Below are 20,357 nucleotides of genomic sequence, written 5' to 3' on the forward strand. Positions count from 1 at the left end.
ACACGTGGGGAATTTTTTTATCCCGTCCCCGATCCCGAGAACCCGATCTGATCCCGAAAAAAAAATCGAGCAACCGTAGTTTTCATAAAAAATATCATAAAAAAATTAAAAAATTAGTCTATATGGTTTATAATTCAAACAATCACAAATTCAAACTCAATTCTAAATAATTGTCTAAACTCCAAAATAAAACACATACATAATTAAATACAAATTTGTTCCGATATTCAAATCATACAACGAAGATGCATACGTAATATTAGGTCAAATAAAATTATCCAAAATCATCGTGTCACTCTTGTCACTTTCTTTTGTAATTCCTTACATTAAGAAATTTATCAAAAAAAATCAATCAAATTCCACTTTAATAATTATAAAAATATTGTTTAGGGTTTGTATTATATAATTAATATAAAAATATAAAATATTATATATATAATTAATATAAAAAATATAAAAAATATTATATATATATATATATATATATAATCGGGGCGGGACAGGGATACCTTGCCCCGAACCCGAACCTGAAAAATCTTCGAATTTTATCTTGATACCCGACCTGACCCGATATTATTCAAATCCGACCCGACTCGAATTTAACCGATTTCTCCGTCGGGTTCGGGTCGTTCTGCCATTCCTACGTGAAGGAAATACTAATTATACCTGTCGTTTTGATGGTGAAACACATACGGTACGGTGTCGTTTAGTTTGCCTCAATTTAGTCGGATCCACAGTTGAAAGTAAACAAATATTTACCCATAACCATTTGGTCTAGCTCCTTTAAATAAGATTAGAGCTTCAAATATATACGTGGACAATACTTTAAGAATAAATAATTAAGTTTTTGGAAGATACTCTAAATTTTAATGTTAAAAAAGTTTTAAATAAACTTAATATATTCTCAAATATTGGAAGTCTCATAAATTATGCGCAATGGTTTGTAGATGCCATAGTTCAAGCCAACTTATATCATCAAGCTCAGCATTCTATTTAGAAACCTTATTCGATCCTTTTCGTGAAACCAAAAATCCGGTCTTGGCATCGATACTGATAACTGATACCAATATTTTCTAGGACCAGGAGCAGACCAAGTGTAACAGAGTTAAACGAAATAAGAAGTGACGAGTCAAACAATTTCAGGAAAACAAACCATTTCCATATGCAATAGGAGATATAGGTTTAACTCACATCATCACATATTCTAAAAATGATATAAGCCATATCAAATCCGCTAGAAGAAATGCACACTACTTAAGAACAGTATTTTTGCTTCACGTCATCATGTATTTCAGCAGGAATTTCCTGTGGAAGTCATTCCTTATGGTATCATTAATGAAGCACTTTTGAGGCTTGTTGTCACCGCGTGCCTGGTTCTCGAAAACCACATCATCGTCCCACCTTGAACCAAACAGAGATCAGGAAAGAAGTAAGCTCATTTGCAATGTCAAGCTTTAGTTAAATAACACAGCCTCTTTGGCTTTTAGCTGTTCTTCTTGTTCTAGTTTTTCCTGCAGAAACACAAGGGATTTCTTTTGTTATTGATGAAATATTTTAGATGATACACTCTATGGCTGTAAAATCAAGAGGATAACTAACGGCATAGAAGCTCTAAAATTATAAGCAAGCAGTGAAACCGGGGAATAAAGTTTACTTGACGGAGTTTCTCTTCAGCCTTCTCCTTCCTTATTCGTTCCTGCTCAGCCATAAGAGCTCCTCCGTCATCCTCATCATCATCATCGTCATCGTCACTTAAGAGTTAAGACAAACAAAGATCTTTAAAAAGTGTAGAAAAACAGCAATATCAAGAAGTTACGAACAATAACAGGGACAATTCTATTACAGATTTCACACACAATGAAACTACAAGTTTTTTCAAATTAGTTTTTTGCCTACTTCAGAAAGACAGAAACCATGAAACTACATACAATATGTTACACCATGCCATCTAAACCATCCAAAAGACTTAAAGAATCCAATCATCGAAGAGACGAATTGTGCTAGCATAAAAAACAGAGATAGAGGTAGAAAGTAGAACCTATCGTCATCATCGTTGACTTCTACATCAGAATCATCAGCCTCAACACTGCGTGGAACAATTCGATTTTCAGTCTCCCTTTTTGCCCCTACAAGTGGCGTACGCAGTTAGTGAAGTGCTTTCGGAGCACATTAATTCGACAAAACAAATAGGCAGGTTGGTAATTTACCTTCCAAAAGAAGATGGTTCCCCCTCCTATGATCTCTATCATCTACAAAAATATACTCACATAATAAGAACAAAATGATATGAAATTTATGGCAATATACAAAGAACAGTTGCTCAAATGTTTCCCTCTTTACCATTATAAGACCTGTCCTTTGATGAGAAATGCCTCCGTTCACGCTATTCAAGCTCATCACGGAGGTTTCTATTCTGCAACTCATCCTGGGTGTCCTGCCCATCCTTTCTGCATTCCCACGCATGCAAAACAAACCGTTAAATAAGCTCATTTATGATAGAGCTACAATACATCTCTAAATGCTTAGAAGTAGGATTTTGAACTATGTTGTTCCAACTCCTCATTTTTCTAGAAATACCAGTGTTTGACATTTGTGCCCAACACATGTAGATGGGGATATGACTTCCAAAAACCCTACAGATACATGAAGAAACTTGAAAATTTGACTATACACGTAGGAGACACATACTCATATCCGAAACGCTGACACCTAAGTAACATAGATTCTGGATACAGAAAATCTCCAAAATCAACCCTTGTAAATACATCACTTCAACATCATACAGCTGAAATGACAACAAGACCAGGATAACAGTAAATACCTGATGAACAAATAAGATTTAATTTCAACCAGAATCATTTCCTTCCATATACAGACATCACACATTCAATTAAGAATAAAAGCAAAGCTAACAACGTATCAAAAATATTTTTTTAATAAATTTTATTTGGGACCATTGACACCCTAATGCATATGAACACAATTATACATTACAGAGGATGTTTAAAAAGAATCACCTAGGCTTTAGAGTAGTATGAGCTGCAAGGTCCCTAGAAATATACTTCTGATACGGGCCGAAAATGCGAGTACCACCTTGTTCATTCCCACCTTTAGCAGGTTGCCATGTTGGTCTAGCAGCAGTCGTCATGTTTTCTTCAAAATGTTATCAGCAAATAACCTGAACCTGCCTAACTAAACATATATGCTCATAACAATCAGTTCAGGAATCTAAGAAAGGCTAAAAATTAAAATGAAGAAAGAGCTAAATTACTTGAAGAGTTGGCTAGGTTTATAAACAAATTTTGTCGTACAAGAACAAGTGCAAAAACAACAATTCATTGGATGCATCGATGCACACCCAATAACCAGAATCTTCCAAATTCAACATATATTCTTATAACAATCAATGAAACATAAATAAGAAAAAAATGCCTTAATAATTAATTATCAAAATTAATTATCAGCTCAAAATAAAAAGAAAGAGCCAAATAACTTAATAATTGGTTCAATTGAAAAAATGATCATATACGAAAAGGCGCAAAAACCATCAAAGAATAAAGTGTAAAAATGCCATTTAATTACAGGAATAATTAGACCATCAAAGAATAGGAACTTCTAGCAGAATTTGATCTCTTAAATGAGAAATAATTTTTGACGATGTCGAGGGAGATTGGTATAAATAAAAATTGATTTTTGAAAACGACTTGAACTCATGGCCATTATAAAATTCTCATGTTGTTATCAATTGGTCAAATTTACGTTAAAATAAAAAGGACCAAAAATTTTAATCCATCTATTTCTTTGTGACAATGTAAATTAAAGATGCTGAGCCTGAGCTTCACATATTCTTAAATATGTTGCAATTTCCAATCATTTGGAATGAAGTGCAATTACAAAAAACAAATTAATGTTTTGTATAGAAAGTTAACCGATGGTGAGATAAAATGATTGTTTTATATGATTGGCGGTGGAGTCATGAATAATTGGTTATTACTTAATTTTAAAAAATAATAAATTAAAATTCTTTGAATGATATTAATGGTTAAAATGAATATTTTTTTTGAAGTTTTGAGTTTGAATAGTTAATTATGCAGAGTATATACACGCTGTCAATGATTAATAAAATTTATGAATATATATATATTATAATTAGAAAAAATAACCTCAGTGATAAAAAATGCCTTATAATATACGAATTTAACCAACTTTTTTTGGATTTGCCAAAATGACCAACAAATTCGCAACGCGAATTCCAATTTCGCAACCCAGTTTCCAATTCCAATTTCGCAACACGAATATGTAAATTCGCGTTGCGATTTTCCAAATTCGCAACGCGATAGTCAAATTCTCAACGCGATAGTCAAATTCGCAACGCGAAAGTCAAATTTGTAACGCGAAAGTCAAATTCGCAACGCGAAAGTCAAATTCGCAACTGAATTTCAAATTCGCAACGCGAATTTAATTTCGCAATAGGATTTAGTTTTGCAACACAAATTTTTTGGGTATATAACAACGCATCAGCAGCAACTCATAACCTAAATCCCTAAATCGCAACTCATTCCATCTCCATCTATCACTTTCTCCGGCGACATCCGTTCCTATATCCAATAACATCCTTCCCCATCTCTATTTGTTTTACATAATTTTATTTCTATATAATTTTTCAATGATTTATCTCTCAAATTATCAACTATCAACTTAATAAATGTACGTTTTTCTCTAAGTTAGTGATGATATCTAGTTTATAGCTCGTTTGTTTAGTAAATTAATTTACAATTTTTAGAATGAAATCATCTAATGTTGATCATGTTTGGATAGATTTGTGTTTTGGAGGGTCATGGGAGATGTTCATGGTGTTTTACAATATGTGCCTTTACCCATGAATCTTCAACTAAAACTGTCATTAAAAAAGTTAACTTATGAAACTCTAATGTTACGTGTTACAAAGAAATTGAATTTAGAGCCTCTAAGTGGATTTAGGCTATCTTATCTGAGAAAAAGGTAAAGTTTATTTGTTAACCGACAATGAAGATGTTGAACGATTCATTGCTTATATTAGTGTTTCGCAAGAAGATGACGTTACATTATATGTTTGTTGAACCTAGAAGTAGTGAAGTTGGGTCAGTAGCGGGTAGTAATCAACTAAGTTCTTCAACCCAAAATTTAATGGTTCCACCACAATTTCATCACCAAGCAAATTTTGTTTCACCACATTTCCAATACCAAACACAATCTCAAAACCCACAACCTTTTCCTAATCCAAATCCCAATCAACTTTCAGCACCAAATTCCGATTTTCGTATTGACCAGTTAGACGATTATGAGCCAACATAAAAAATTGTGAGTACTAGTCAGTATTCGAAATTTGATCTTGGTCAATACCCGAACTTTGATCTTGATCAATACTCGGATTTTGATGATGTGATGGAAGAAGAAACAGACCCTACATATAATGATTTTGATATTGGTCAAAATCTGAATTTTGATGATGAAACAGCCACTGCCGAGGAAGATGTTGTTGATGATAATGAGGAGGAAGTTACGACTGTGAATGAACATGTTGAACATCCATTCTATAATTCATATAACCCTGAAGAAGAAAAAGAAGAAGAAGAAGTCCCCGAAGAATGGAAAAAGAAGAAAATGCTACGGGAGTATAACTGGAATATGCCAGAATTACTTCAGATACCGGAAGAAGAGTTGGTAAAGATATCAGTTGATTATTACACAAAAGTTATTCGTATCAAGAAAGATGATTGTTTTGATACAAATGAAGACTTGTAGATAGCTTTGTATACGAAATGTATGGAAGATGGCTATCAACTAAGAGTTAACAAATCAAGCAAAGATCGTTTCGAAACAAGGTGTATGGTTGACAAAAACTGTACGTGGCGTATGATTGCTAAGAGGATAAAAGATTGCGAAATGTTTCAAGTTAGGACTTTTATTGATAAACATACATGTTCAAGAACCCAAGTTTTTCCTCACCATAGACAGGAAAACAAAAAGGTGTTGGGTGGTTTTCTGGCTGAGTTAATGTTTTTGAATGGAATGGTATATCGGGGACATGAAATTATGACTGACATGAATGCTCGGTTCAAGATTAGTATCTCATATTCTCAAGCTTGGAGAGCCAAATGTTATGCCTTGGAATTGTTGAGGGGGTTGCCAGAAGCATTGTTTTCCCAACTGCCGGCTTATTATCACAATTTAAAGCTGAAAAATCCTGGGTCGGTAACTAATATCAAAACAGATAGAGATGGACGATTTGAGTTGCTGTTTATCGCCATTGGTGCTGCGGTTAGTAAATAATTATAATTTTGTTGACTCATTTTTGTTAGTTGCATGCATTTCACATTTAAATGATTATATTTCTTGTGTATATGATTTTGTAGATTCGTTCGTTTATTACTTGCATGCGCCCAGTTATTATAGTTGATGGAGCACATTTGAAAGATCGATACCTTGGAGTAAACTTATTAGCAGTAGCCATGGATGCTAACAATGGGATACTGCCAATAGCTTACGGGGTTGGCAAATCTGAAACCTCTGATTCATGGACATGGTTTATGGGGCATCTTAGGGATTGTATAGGTCCTATTAATAATCTGACAATCATATCCGATAGGGAAAACTCAATTGACAACGCTGTTAGAAGGTGTTTTCCATATGCTTTTCATGGACTTTGTGGTGTTTATTTGTACAGAAATATAAAATCAAGGTCTGCTGGTATAAAAAATCACAAATGGACATACTGGAAGGCTGGAAAAGCTTATCGGGAAGTGGATTTTAATAAGTATATAAATTGTTTAAGACGTGTTTTGCCTCAATGTGCTCAAACACTAGAAGATGTCGGGTTTGAAAGATGGTCAAGAGTATATCAACTTGGAGCAAGATATGGTTTCATGACGTCTAATAGTGCAGAATCAATCAACGCTCTAAGTCATCATTCTCGAAAATTACCCATTACTATGTTAATGGAGTTTTTTCGAGCCTCTATTCAACAGTGGTACTACAAGAAAAGAAACCATGCAGGTATTATTTCTTTAAATTCTTAACTTATCATATATTTTACTAAGTATTATTTATTTAAATTTATAGGAACATTGGAACGTCGTGTTACACCATGGACTGAAAAAAAGATAATGAAACGTGTTGTGAAGTCAACATCCTGGAGAGTTGAACCATGTTCAAACACTTTGTTTGAAGTATTGGATAATAATTTAAATGGGCTTGTCGATCTAAATGCAAAGACATGTAGTTGTAAGAAATGGCAAACATCTGGTTATCCGTGTGACCATGTTATAAAAGTTGCTCTTCATCTAAACCAAGATGATTCAAGCGGATACGCTATGGATTGCTACACTACAGAAGTATATCGATAGACTTATACCGAAATTGTCTACCCATGTCCACATCCTTCTGAGTGGGACATACCAGATGACTTACAAACAGTTTTTCCACCAGTCATGGACAGCAGGCTACCTGGCCGACCAAAAAATCACGATCGTATACCGTCTAAGGGTGAAGAGAAGAGGATATCGACATGTAGTCGGTGCAAGGAGAGTGGTCATACAAGGTTGGCATGTGGATCACCAGTGCCATCACAATCATCTTTTCCTCTACCAAAAAATGGATCCTCATCAAAATCCAAAGCTCATATGGTGCCAAGCAAAAGGAAATCAAAATCGCAATCAAAATCAAAATCCCAATCACAACCGGCTTCACCTTTTGGGACTTATTAACTTAGGTGATTTTAAAATGCAAACGTTGTATTATGTGTATTTTATGTGTGAATGCATACATTTTCAGTTAGACATTCATTAGTAACTTGAGTTTGAATATTGATATGATCTGTTCAGTTGTTATCATGTTGGGATTTTCTCGTGTTTGATTGCTTGGATAGTTGTTCTCTTGCTTCTTCAAGTGTCCTTAGCTTGCATTTATAGCTTCGAATGTGTTTGATGTTGTATATACCTTGATGTTGTACGTTGCGATCAACGCGAAAGTCAAATTCGCAACGCGAAATAAGCGTTGCGAATTTGACTATCGCGTTGCGAATTTGACTATCGCAACGCTTATTTCGCGTTGCGAATTTACCTTCAACAGGTATTTTTTACCTTCAACATAATTAAAATTGAAAATTAAACAACAAATCAATTAAACATTGTTGTGGGTACATTATTTGAACATTGTTATGGGTACATTATTTGGAAAAATAATGTTCCGGACTTCGTTAGAAACCCTTTTTCATCGGATTAATTTCGTTTTTGTGGGCACATTATTTGAACATTGTTATTTATAAATTTGTTGTGTATGTATGTTTTGGTTTGATTATATTATATGTATATTTTCATTCAGATGAGATGAGTTGTGTATAACAAAACAATCTATCTCTTCCATGTGAGTACTTTATTCCAACTATGTGACAAGTGTGACAACCCTATCAACTCACAACTCATCTTTGAACTCAATCAATATTGTCTTTTAGCTTGATGGTTCATAAAGCATGTTACTTGAACAGTATAAATCAATTATGCAATTTCCATGTTCAATTTAACACTGCATTTCAAATTCATTTCATATGTAATTGGAGTTTGAATTTAAATTTCAATTTGAGTTTGAATTTCAATATAAATTTCGGCTCCACTATAAATATTAGCCCAAGCCAATATGCATGTTATCATTGATTATTCCTAATTTCCATTGTTTTTTTCAACTTTAAACGCGAGGGAAATCCCGACCATCGTATTTTTTGGTCAACTTTAAAGCGTCAGAAACGTTTCGGGCGTATGATCTGGGTGGTATAAGAGAAATGCAACAAATGGCAACTAAAATCATAAGTCCGAAATGCTTCTGAGTACCACCCAAATCATAAGTCCAAAATGCTTCCGATGCTCATAAAAATCCAAAGCTCATATGGTGCCAAGCAAAAGGAAATCAAAATCCAAATCTCATATGGTGCCAAGCAAAAGGAAATCAAAATCTACAACTTGAGTTTGAACATTGATATGATATGTTCAGTTGTTATCATGTTGGGATTTTCTCGTTTTTGATTGCTTGGATAGTTGTTCTCTTACTTCTTCAAGTGTCCTTAGCTTGTAATTTATAGCTTGGAATGTGTTTGATGTTGTAAATACCTTGATGTTGTATGTTGAGATCAACGCGAAAGTCAATTTTGCAAACCAAAAATCGCGTTGCGAATTTGACTATCGTAAAGCTTATTTCGCGTTTCGAATTTGACTTTCGCGTTGCGAATTTGTACCTTCAACAGGTCTTTTTTGCCTTCAAACATAATGCAGATTGAATTTTTTAGAAACAACAAATCAACTTTTACAAATCAATTAAACAAGCAAAAAAATAATTCTTATTTAAAATCAAATTAAACAAATCAACTTTTACAAATCAATTAATCAAAAAATAAATCTTATTTCCTCATCAATTGTAACAAATCAACTTTCAATGTAAAATTCAATTAAACAAAGAAAAAAAGTGTACACCAGACTGTTGTTTATGCACAAATACATTTCACGCAGCTCACTTCAGGATTAACCTGCAGAAACCAAACATTTGCTCAAACAACACTTTCTACACATCTAAAACCAACAAACAACAAATTATTGAATTCTAGGTGCTTAACCAAATATTTTCAAACCAATTAAAGAGTATATATGTTAACAACACTTGCTCAAACTTACCAATTATTTATGTACAACTTTCAGCACGCGGATGCAGGTAGGCAGCGTCTCGAATATATCGATCTGGCCATATAATGCCGAAACCACAAGCCTACTACAGCTCTATCTCTATCTGTGGGAGGTAGATATTGTATACTTCCTGTCGTCAAACGTTCCAAGAACAAGCATACGAGAGGACCACAATCCCCTCTGGCTCCCTGCATTTGTTGTGGCGCAGTCTCGTCTCTGATCATTGTAATTTTGAACTTCTTTGGCTTCTTGTTTCCAGATTTTGTCCAATAATCAATCGCATTCAAGAATTTAGCCAAATGATCGCTCTATCTCTTTGTAATAATATCTCTCAAATCAGACAATGATATGTAATTCAACATGCTGTCATATACCATTATCTTCAGGGATGGGAGCTTAAGCTCGATGAGAAGCCAATGACGCTTTTCCAAAACATGGATAAACACCTGCAATCATAAATAATTGCGCACATCAAATAAAATTTATGAAAACCTTTAAAATATTCAAAAAATAAATGCTAACCTTATCGACCTCCCACCACGCAGGATAAAGTTTAACTTTTCCATTAGCCAACTTATATGAAGCATCTCTCTGATCCTTCAAGTGAGCTGCATGAAAAGACATCGGCATAATAGTCCATCGAATACCTCTTTTCTTCAATTTCCTTATTATTAGAAGACGTGACACCCATGCATCAATATGTTGTTTTATAAAAAAATAAATATATTAGTGAATTTATTAATAATTTAAAAAAAATAATCAAAATGCATCGTTGATTTGGCATAGGTCAGAATAACACCCCTTGCTCCGCTCATGTAGATAAAAATCAACTGCGGTCTTAGCCCAAAGGGTATTATCCGTAATTGTGTCCGGTAGTGTTTTCATCTCCTGCTGAGGAATGGTACTGGCCGGTAATTCATACGAAAGCCAACACACATCCATCATATTGGGCACGAGAGGTGGTTTATCAATATGTCGAAATATGACGCCAAATGAATCGGGCTCTTGAACGGCGGGCGGGACCACTTGAACGATGACAATGGCCTCTTAAACGGTGGGAGGGGCTTCTTCGATGATGATAAGGGCCTCTTGAACGATAGGAGGCGCCTCTTGAATGATGATAGGTGCATCGGGCTTATTCTTACGGAGTCTTGGCACTAGTGGAGTGAACGGAGACGTAATGGCATGTGCACGACGTCTGATACGTGAACCCCGTCGTACAATAAAAACCCAACGTAAAGCATTTACCTTAACGGGCCACTGAAAATAAATTAATATAAATCAGTAAATAAATAAATAAATAATGCCGAAAAAAAGTTATTTGCATTTTTAGTATAGTATTAAACAAATTTACCTCATTGCGTAGAGTATTAATGTAACATCCCAAAATACGGGTTAGTGACCAAAATTGTAAAATTTCAGAATATGGTGATTAAAGTAGAATAGTTGAATAGTTTAATGATTTATGTGGAGATATTTCCTGAAAGTTGTTAGTAATTATTAAAAGAATTAAAGGGTAAAATGGTCATTTGACTTAGAAATTATAATTAAATGATATATAGGCATGTGGGATAAGGATGAGGAGATATTTTCTCCACTTCATCTCCTTTGTTCTTCCATACGAGAGAGAGAGACATCAAAGGTGAGTTTGCTATTTTGTTAATTATTTGTTGTTTTAAAAGTTGGGTTATGATCACTAGATGATAACTAAGCTTAAGGAAAGCTTAAGTTGTCTTATAGTCAAAAGATGAAGAAGTTATAAGAGATTTAAGAAAACGAGTTTTTATATGAAATCATGGAATAGAGTTGATAAGTTGAATTTTAAGTTGAATTTGACTTGTCATCTATGAGAATAAGAAGATATAAGTGTTAGAATTGTATTTAGAACATATTGAAATTTGAGTATGATTCTTGAATTACATATGAAGGATAGGATTTTGAAGTTATAGATGATTTTCATGGATATAAGTTGGTTTAAGTAATGGTAGTTGAGTTTAATGACATGATAGGGGTTTAAAATAGAAGAATTAAGTGAAGAATTGATGATTTTCGGGGTTAAAATATAATTTATGGGTAGAGGGAACCGATACCCTATGAAAGGAATCGATTCCCCCTCTTGGACGAAAATTTCCAGAATGTCCAGGGGGTACAGATTCCCCTGGGGGGTATCGATTCCCCCTAAATAAAAAAATGGAATTTGATTCATTAAACCGGTTTAAGTTATTAATATCAAGTTTAAAGTTTAGGCTTCTGATAGTTGTTTTGAAATGATATATTTATGTAGATATTGAGCCTAAACAAGTTCAAGAATAATCAAAGGATTATAATCGAATCAAAGCAAGGCTAAGGTGAGTGCAATTTAATTTGTACTTATATTATTGAATCAACATTGGCTTGCGATGAGCTAGTGATGGAGTTACTATGGTAAGAAGTAACTCCTAAAATGTGATTTGATTGGTAATCTATGTGATGATTTGTGTGATTATGGGATATGCGTTAAAAGACAATGATCTAAATGACTACATGAATCATGTGGTATAAGTTATGTGATTACATGTATGTATTAATACATATTGCTTGCATTACATGTTAATGTGATTATGAATAGGTAGAAAGGAAACAAATGATATAAGAATCTATTATAAGATATATGATATGAAAATATGATAGTGAGCTATGTGAAAGAACTATGAGATATATGAGTTATATGGAAAATATATGCGAACAAGATATGAAATCTATGTTTATATGAAACAATGCAAGGTGATATGAGCTATGTGAGATATGAATATAAAATCATATGAGAAGTGAAAAGAATTACATGAAAATAGACTAAGTGATTACATGTATATGTGAAAGAAGCTATGAGCTTATATGAATATGTGATATGAATGAAGCTATATGATACGATCTATGTGATTACATGCACATATGATATATGTTATATGAAATGACATATGAATAGGCAATGCGTGATACATGTGATATGATATGGAATACATGGTTACACATACATGTGGTATGTGACAGAATAGAAATGACAAGTAATGTGAACTGTTAAATGATAATGACCATGTTATGTGATATGAGAGCTAGGGTATAGTTGGCATGCCAAGGGTCGAGGGTTTACCTATGTTCTTCGGGACATATGGACTATTTACTTATGTTCTTCGGGACATATGGACTGTTTACCTATGTTCTTCGGGACATATGGACTGTTTACCTATGTTCTTCGGGGCATATGGACTGTTTACCTATGTTCTTCGGGACATATGGACTGTTTACCTATGTTCTTCGGGACATATGGACTGTTTACCTATGTTCTTCGGGATATATGAACTGATTACCTAGGTTCTTTAGAATCTATGGACTGGTCCTTCGGGACATTGATCGAGCTGTGGTGACAGGATATGTGTGCACAACCTCAATGTACTCACATACCTTAAGTTCTCACTAGTGTACATGGGCTAATAAAGTGATTAAACAAGCATACTGAATGTGATATGTATACGATGGGTTTATAAATGGTTATCAAAGGTAAGTGGTTTGAAATGTGTTACATGAACCATATGATGTTATGTGTGTTTCTTAATGATAATGATAGAGATTATGATAATAATGGTATATGTTTATGTATGCTTTATGTTATATGAAATATTATATGTTTTATATACCTCACTAAGTCATCGACTTAGCGTGTGATTGTTTCACACGTAGGTTTGGAAAGCGAAAAGAAAAGTAAAGAGGAACAAGATAGGTCAGTTCTCCTTACCGAATGTCAGATCAGAAGAGAGGTGAATAATATGTATTTTTGTATATAAAGTTCTAGTTGGCATGTAATCAAAAGAATATATTGTATAAGCTCTGAATAATTTTGTAAATGTTTTGAATAATTTAAATGTTATAAAAGTTTTTAAATTACTCACTATTTTATACAAATAAATTTTTTGAAAAGTCAATGTGACACTTCAGACTCGTATCCTGGTCGGATACGGGTTGGGGTGTTACATTTAATGGTATCAGAGCTACGGTTTAGCCGATTCTAGGCTAAAAACGAAGTCGAAAGTGTTTTAAAAAGTGTACATGCCAACACAAAGTGAAAATTTTTCTGATTTGATAGGGTAAGGAGTGTGCTGTCTTGTTAATAGAGTTAAATTGTTATGTTATATAAGATAAGTGAATACTGAGAATGAGTTATGAGATATATATATATATGTTAATATAATATGATAGATGATATGTGAACATATACAAATGACATATGTTATATGATATGAATTGGATGATCATATGCACATGTGATATGTGATAGAAGTAAGGATATGAGCACCTGAATATATGAGAGCTTCCAAAGTGAAGCACAAGGCGATAGACCTGAAGGTAATATCATTCACCTGCCCTGGCCAGGCAGGGAGAAGAGCGAAAACCTCAGGGAATGCTTGTATAAGATTAGAGAATGATTCATGATGTTGAATGATATTCCGATGTGTTTTAAATTGTATACTTTGTTAACTCATAGAATGAATGTATCGAATAGAGTTAAGTGCACCCGAGTTCAAGGGTGAATTTGACAAAGGTTCTGTTGTTACAGACCTTTGGATAAATGATATGAAGATAATGCTAGAAGGTGTTCATTTCTCCAAAGATGAGAAATTAAATTGAGAAGTTTCGTTACTACGTAGATAAGATAAAATATGGTGAATGAAAGTCACCATAATAATATTGAAAGATCAAGTGACGTGGTTATGGTTTATAAAATAGTTCAAGAATAAGTAAATCGATAATAAGTTCATAAGACAAATGAAGCTCGAATATATGAGCTTGAAGAAAGGAAATTATACGTGCATGTGTATGTGTATAAGTTTAATAAGTTAAGTAGATTTATTGTTGAAATGATTTCGATTAAGAAGAATATATGTGATTGGTTGTTTAAGGCTTGGGCCTTAAATCAAAATAGTGTTACTGTTTTAAATTTGTTCTTATTTCAAGAAATGGTAAATCATGTTAAAACTCTAGAAAGAGCTCAGAATGAAAGGATTAGAGAACAAAAATCTCAGATGATTAAGAAAATTAGTGCTTCATAAAGTTAAGCATCATCAAAGAAAGATAGAGATACTGGTTTTCACCTTTAAACCATATATGAATTAGTTGTATTCCCCGCTAGAGAATAGAGCCAATCCGTTCAGACGGATTGGAAATTATAGTATTAAAGGAACTTTATCGTTCTGAAATAGAATAGTTTCTTTACAACATGGACAAAATAAAGTGAAAGAGATGAATGCTAATTGGAGAATATTAAAAGACTAAGGAAGGGTTTAAGAATATGAATATGAATATTAGTGATCAATTATAAGACAAAGGTAATGGAATGGTTGAATTCGAACCAAAGAATTTGTATTAGGGATGAGTGAGAATGAAGGTTTGATAAGTAAAGGAAATAGCTAATGAATTATTTTGACTGAAAGAATATATATATAAGGATAATTTGATGAAGGTTTACGTTTTGATGGAAAGAAATAAGTTGGATAATAAAGTAGTGTGTAAGTGAGTGCAAATAAGATATGAGTATACAATTACCCATCTATTTGTACAATGAAAATTCGAGGACAAATTTTCTTAAGGGGGAGAGATTTGTAACACCCCAAAACACGAGTTAGTGACCAAAATTGTAAAATTTCAGAATATGGTGATTAAAGTAGAATAATTGAATAGTTTAATGATTTATGTGGAGATATTTCCTGAAAGTTGTTAGTAATTATTAAAAGAATTAAAGGGCAAAATGGTCATTTGACTTGGAAATTATAATTAAATGATATATAGGCATGTGGGATAAGGATGAGGAGATATTTTCTCCACTTCATCTCCTTTGTTCTTCCATACGAGAGAGAGAGACATCAAAGGTGAGTTTGCTATTTTGTTAATTATTTGTTGTTTTAAAAGTTGGGTTATGATCACTAGATGATAACTAAGCTTAAGGAAAGCTTAAGTTGTCTTATAGTAAAAAGATGAAGAAGTTATAAGAGATTTAAGAAAACGAGTTTTTATATGAAATCATGGAATAGAGTTGATAAGTTGAATTTTAAGTTGAATTTGACTTGTCATCTATGAGAATAAGAAGATACAAGTGTTAGAATTGTATTTAGAACATGTTGAAATTTGAGTATGATTCTTGAATTACGTATGAAGGATAGGATTTTGAAGTTATAGATGATTTTCATGGATATAAGTTGGTTTAAGTAATGGTAGTTGAGTTTAATGACATGATAGGGTTTTAAAATAGAAGAATTAAGTGAATAATTGATGATTTTCGGGGTTAAAATACAATTTCTGGGTAGAGGGAACCGATACCCTATGAAAGGAATCGATTCCCCCTCTTGGACAAAAGTTTCCAGAATGTCTAGGGGGTACAGATTCCCCTGGGGGTATCGATTCCCCGGGAACAGATTCCCCTGGGGGGTATCGATTCCCCCCTAAATAAAAAATGGAATTTGATTCATTAAACTGGTTTAATTTATTAACATCAAGTTTAAAGTTTAGGCTTCTGATAGTTGTTTTGAAATGATATATTTATGTAGATATTGAGCCTAAACAAGTTCCAGAGTAATCAAAGGATTATAATCGAATCAAAGCAAGGCTAAGGTGAGTGCAATTTAATTTGTACTTATATTATTGAATAAACATTGGCTTGCGATGAGCTAGTGATGGAGTTACTATGGTAAGATGTAACTCCTAAAATGTGATTTGATTGGTAATCTATGTGATGATTTGTGTGATTATGGGATATGCGTTAAAAGACAATGATCTAAATGACTACATGAATCATGTGGTATAAGTTATGTGATTACATGTATGTATTAATACATATTGCTTGCATTACATGTTAATGTGATTATGAATAGGTAGAAAGGAAACAAATGATATAATAATCTATTATAAGATATATGATATGAAAATATGATAGTGAGCTATGTGAAAGAACTATGAGATATTTGAGTTATATGGAAAATATATGCGAACAAGATATGACATCTATGTTTATATGAAGCAATGCAAGGTGATATGAGCTATATGAGATATGAATATAAAATCATATGAGAAGTGAAAAGAATTACATGAAAATAGACTAAGTGATTACATGTATATGTGAAAGAAGCTATGAGCTTATATGAATATGTGATATGAATGAAGCTATATGATACGATCTATGTGATTACATGCACATATGATATATGTTATATGAAATGACATATGAATAGGCAATACGTGATACATGTGATATGATATGGAATACATGGTTACACATACATGTGGTATGTGACAGAAGAGAAATGACAAGTAATGTGAACTGTTAAATGATAATGCCCATGTTATGTGATATGAGAGCTAGGGTATAGTTGGCATGCCAAGGGTTGAGGATTTACCTATGTTCTTCGGGATATATGGACTGTTTACCTATGTTCTTCGAGACATATGGACTATTTACCTATGTTCTTCGGGGCATATGGACTGTTTACCTATGTTCTTCGGGGCATATGGACTGTTTACCTATGTTCTTCGGGACATATGGACTGATTACCTAGGTTCTTCGGAATCTATGGACTGGTCCTTCGGGACATTGATCGAGCTGTGGTGACAGCATATGTGTGCACAACCTCAATGTACTCACATACCTTAAGTTCTCACTAGTGTACATGGGCTAATAAAGTGATTAAACAAGCATACTGAATGTGATATGTATACGATGGATTTATAAATGGTTATCAAAGGTAAGTGGTTTGAAATGTGTTACATGAACCATATGATGTTATGTGTGTTTCTTAATGATAATGATAGAGATTATGATAATGATGGTATATGTTTATGTATGCTTTATGTTATATGAAATATTATATGTTTTATATGCCTCACTAAGTCATCGACTTAGCGTGTGATTGTTTCACACGTAGGTTTGGAAAGCGAAAAGAAAAGTAAAGAGGAACAAGACAGGTCAGTTCTCCTTACCGAATGTCAGATCAGAAGAGAGGTGAATAATATGTATTTTTGTATATAAAGTTCTAGTTGGCATGTAATCAAAAGAATATATTGTATAAGCTCTGAATAATTTTGTAAATGTTTTGAATAATTTAAATGTTATAAAAGTTTTTAAATTACTCACTATTTTATACGAATAAATTTTTTGAAAAGTCAATGTGACACTTCGGACTCGTATCCTGGTCGGATACGGGTTGGGGGTGTTACAATTAACCTCATTCTGCAAGAATGAAACAATCTCGCGTAGAGCGGCAACCTCATCACATAAGGTAGATACCTCACCGCGTAGCGCACCATTGTCATCGCGTAAAAAAATCCACCTCACCACGTAAAGATCGAACCTCATCACGCCATGCACCATTATCTTCACGTAAAGTACCAACCTCATGACGCAAAGCACCAACCTCATGACGCAAAGCACCGACCTCATCACGTAATTCCCCTAACTCATCCCGTGGAGGTGGAGAACAGGGAGATGGAGATAGACGGAGCCTCTTTGCCGGTCGCCTATCATGAGGTGATGGTGGAGAAGAGGCTTGATAATGTGATGGAATGGGTGATGGTGGAGGTGGAGAAGAGGCTTGACCAGGTGTCGAGCTATAGAATCGGCCCGATGGGATGATGGCTCTCGAAGTGGGGGGTGCTCATCATCTGTCCCATCAAAAAACCGCTTACTAGCTTGCCACCAATCAGTGGCAAGCTCAGCATCTGAGGGTGTCAGCCTCTGTAATGGGTAGTTGGCCTCCTAACAATATAAAAGCTCAAACAAAGTTAAACGTGTACTAGTAATAACTTGTTTATATATGGTAGTATTTGTGTGTTAACTTACATCATTAATCGTTGTATATGGGAGTAAGTCTTCTCAATCCAACATGCGTTTCATCTTCCAGGTAATAGCCCTAGAAATATCATTTGATCTTTTTATCGCATATGTCCGCATGTTGGGGAAAGCCTCAAATATCCAAATCTACAAACAATATAATACACAAACATTAGTAATTGTTAAATAATTAATTATAATTTTGGAAACATTATATAGAAATTCTTACCTTAAAGGCCCAAGTAAAGCCTGTCAAAGTGTATTTAGAACCATCGCCCCGTAAACTTTTTCGGTCCTCGAATGCAGACGACAACTTCTTCCAGGTAGCTTTCCATATATATGAACCCCACGGAAACATGTTCCATGCATTTAGGTCCTCTACCAATAATATTAGGTCCTCGGAGATTGGTTGTCTGCCTTCTTTGCGTAAAAAGCCGGCATACAAAAGTAGTAAATGGCATACTCGGATAACATCAAGGTCATCCATTCGAGTAAAACCATCTTTATCAAATAATCTCTTCAAGTCGTCGACATGTATACTCGGCTTCGACTTTGCCAGCTCAGGAAAAACCCGATATAACCATGATGGGCGGGCGATATGACTAGTGTACCGACCTACATCATCGTGTCCGAAGCGTAGACCGGTGATTAAGCAAAACTCCTCCCGCCCAAAACAAGTATACGCAGGTGCCAGAGGAAAATGAAACCATATCTCTTCATCACCACGTTGTACCCCCTCGGGTAGATCGTTAGTCATGGTCTGAAGAAACAAATGTGTCAACATAGCATCTCCACCCGGATGTTGTACTTTCAGCCATGGCCCGAAGCAAGTATCCTCAAATAATTTTCTTTGTAGAGGTGTAAGCGTCGACGCAATTTTAGTGGCTATGCTTAATTTATTCCTTAAGGTCAATTGAGCCGAAAAAAATTTCTACAAAAACAATAAACATACCAAGTTAGATATACCAAAAACTACAAATTATAGACTACAAACAGACATGATATTAAACAGTGCAAACAAAGCCAAATATGTTTCAAACTAGCACGATATTCACCCAAGTCATTATTCCATCATAGTTCACAAAATGCATTAGATAACATTCCAGAAGTAAGCACTTATATAAACATTTAAAAGGACAACATATATGTTTAGTGCATGTTCAAGGACAACATAAAGAGTAGTAGTTTATTCTTGAAACTTAAATTAGCAACACTGTGATGTTAGTATTTGTCTTTGTTTTTTTGGTTGAAGTAATACAATTCATTCAAGTTTCAATTTGGCGAATAAAAGAAGTTTCTGAAACTTAAATTCGCAACGCGATTTTAGTTTCGCGTTGCGATTTTTATTTTCGCGTTGCGAATTTGGTGTTGCGATTTAGGGTTTCTTCAACAAAAAGACAAAACAAAGACAAATACTAACTTCACAAGGTTAAAGACTAAACAGTTTAATAATATTGGCAGCAACCGAATGAATTTAGCAATCTCAGTGAAATGGTTAATCTAATAATAATACAAAAATTTCAAAATAAAAATAAGAGATTAAAAAAACTAACCCTCGGTGGTTGATTTTTCATTTCTGACCGTGAATAGTTATGAGGGTTGATCTGAGAGATGGAGATAGACGGATTTCGTCGGAAATGGGGACGGATTTCGTCGGAAATGGGGACGGATTTCGTCGGAGATGGGGACGAATGTCGCCGTAGAGAGTGAGAGATAGAGATGAGACTGAGTTGTGCTTTAGGGTTTTAGGTTAAAGATGATTTGCGATAATACTATTTACATTTGTGTTGCGAAATTAA

General features: G+C 34.0%; 1 pseudogene; it reads right to left on the reverse strand.

The window, feature by feature from the left end:
* Positions 1–1,274: 1,274 nt before the first annotated feature.
* On the reverse strand, positions 1,275–3,211 carry LOC120166527 (annotated as a pseudogene).
* Positions 3,212–20,357: the final 17,146 nt, after the last annotated feature.

The sequence above is a fragment of the Hibiscus syriacus genome, unplaced genomic scaffold (assembly GCF_006381635.1).
Source record: "Hibiscus syriacus cultivar Baekdansim isolate YM2019G1 unplaced genomic scaffold, ASM638163v2 tig00003041_pilon, whole genome shotgun sequence".
In the NCBI taxonomy this organism is placed as follows: Eukaryota; Viridiplantae; Streptophyta; class Magnoliopsida; order Malvales; family Malvaceae; genus Hibiscus; species Hibiscus syriacus.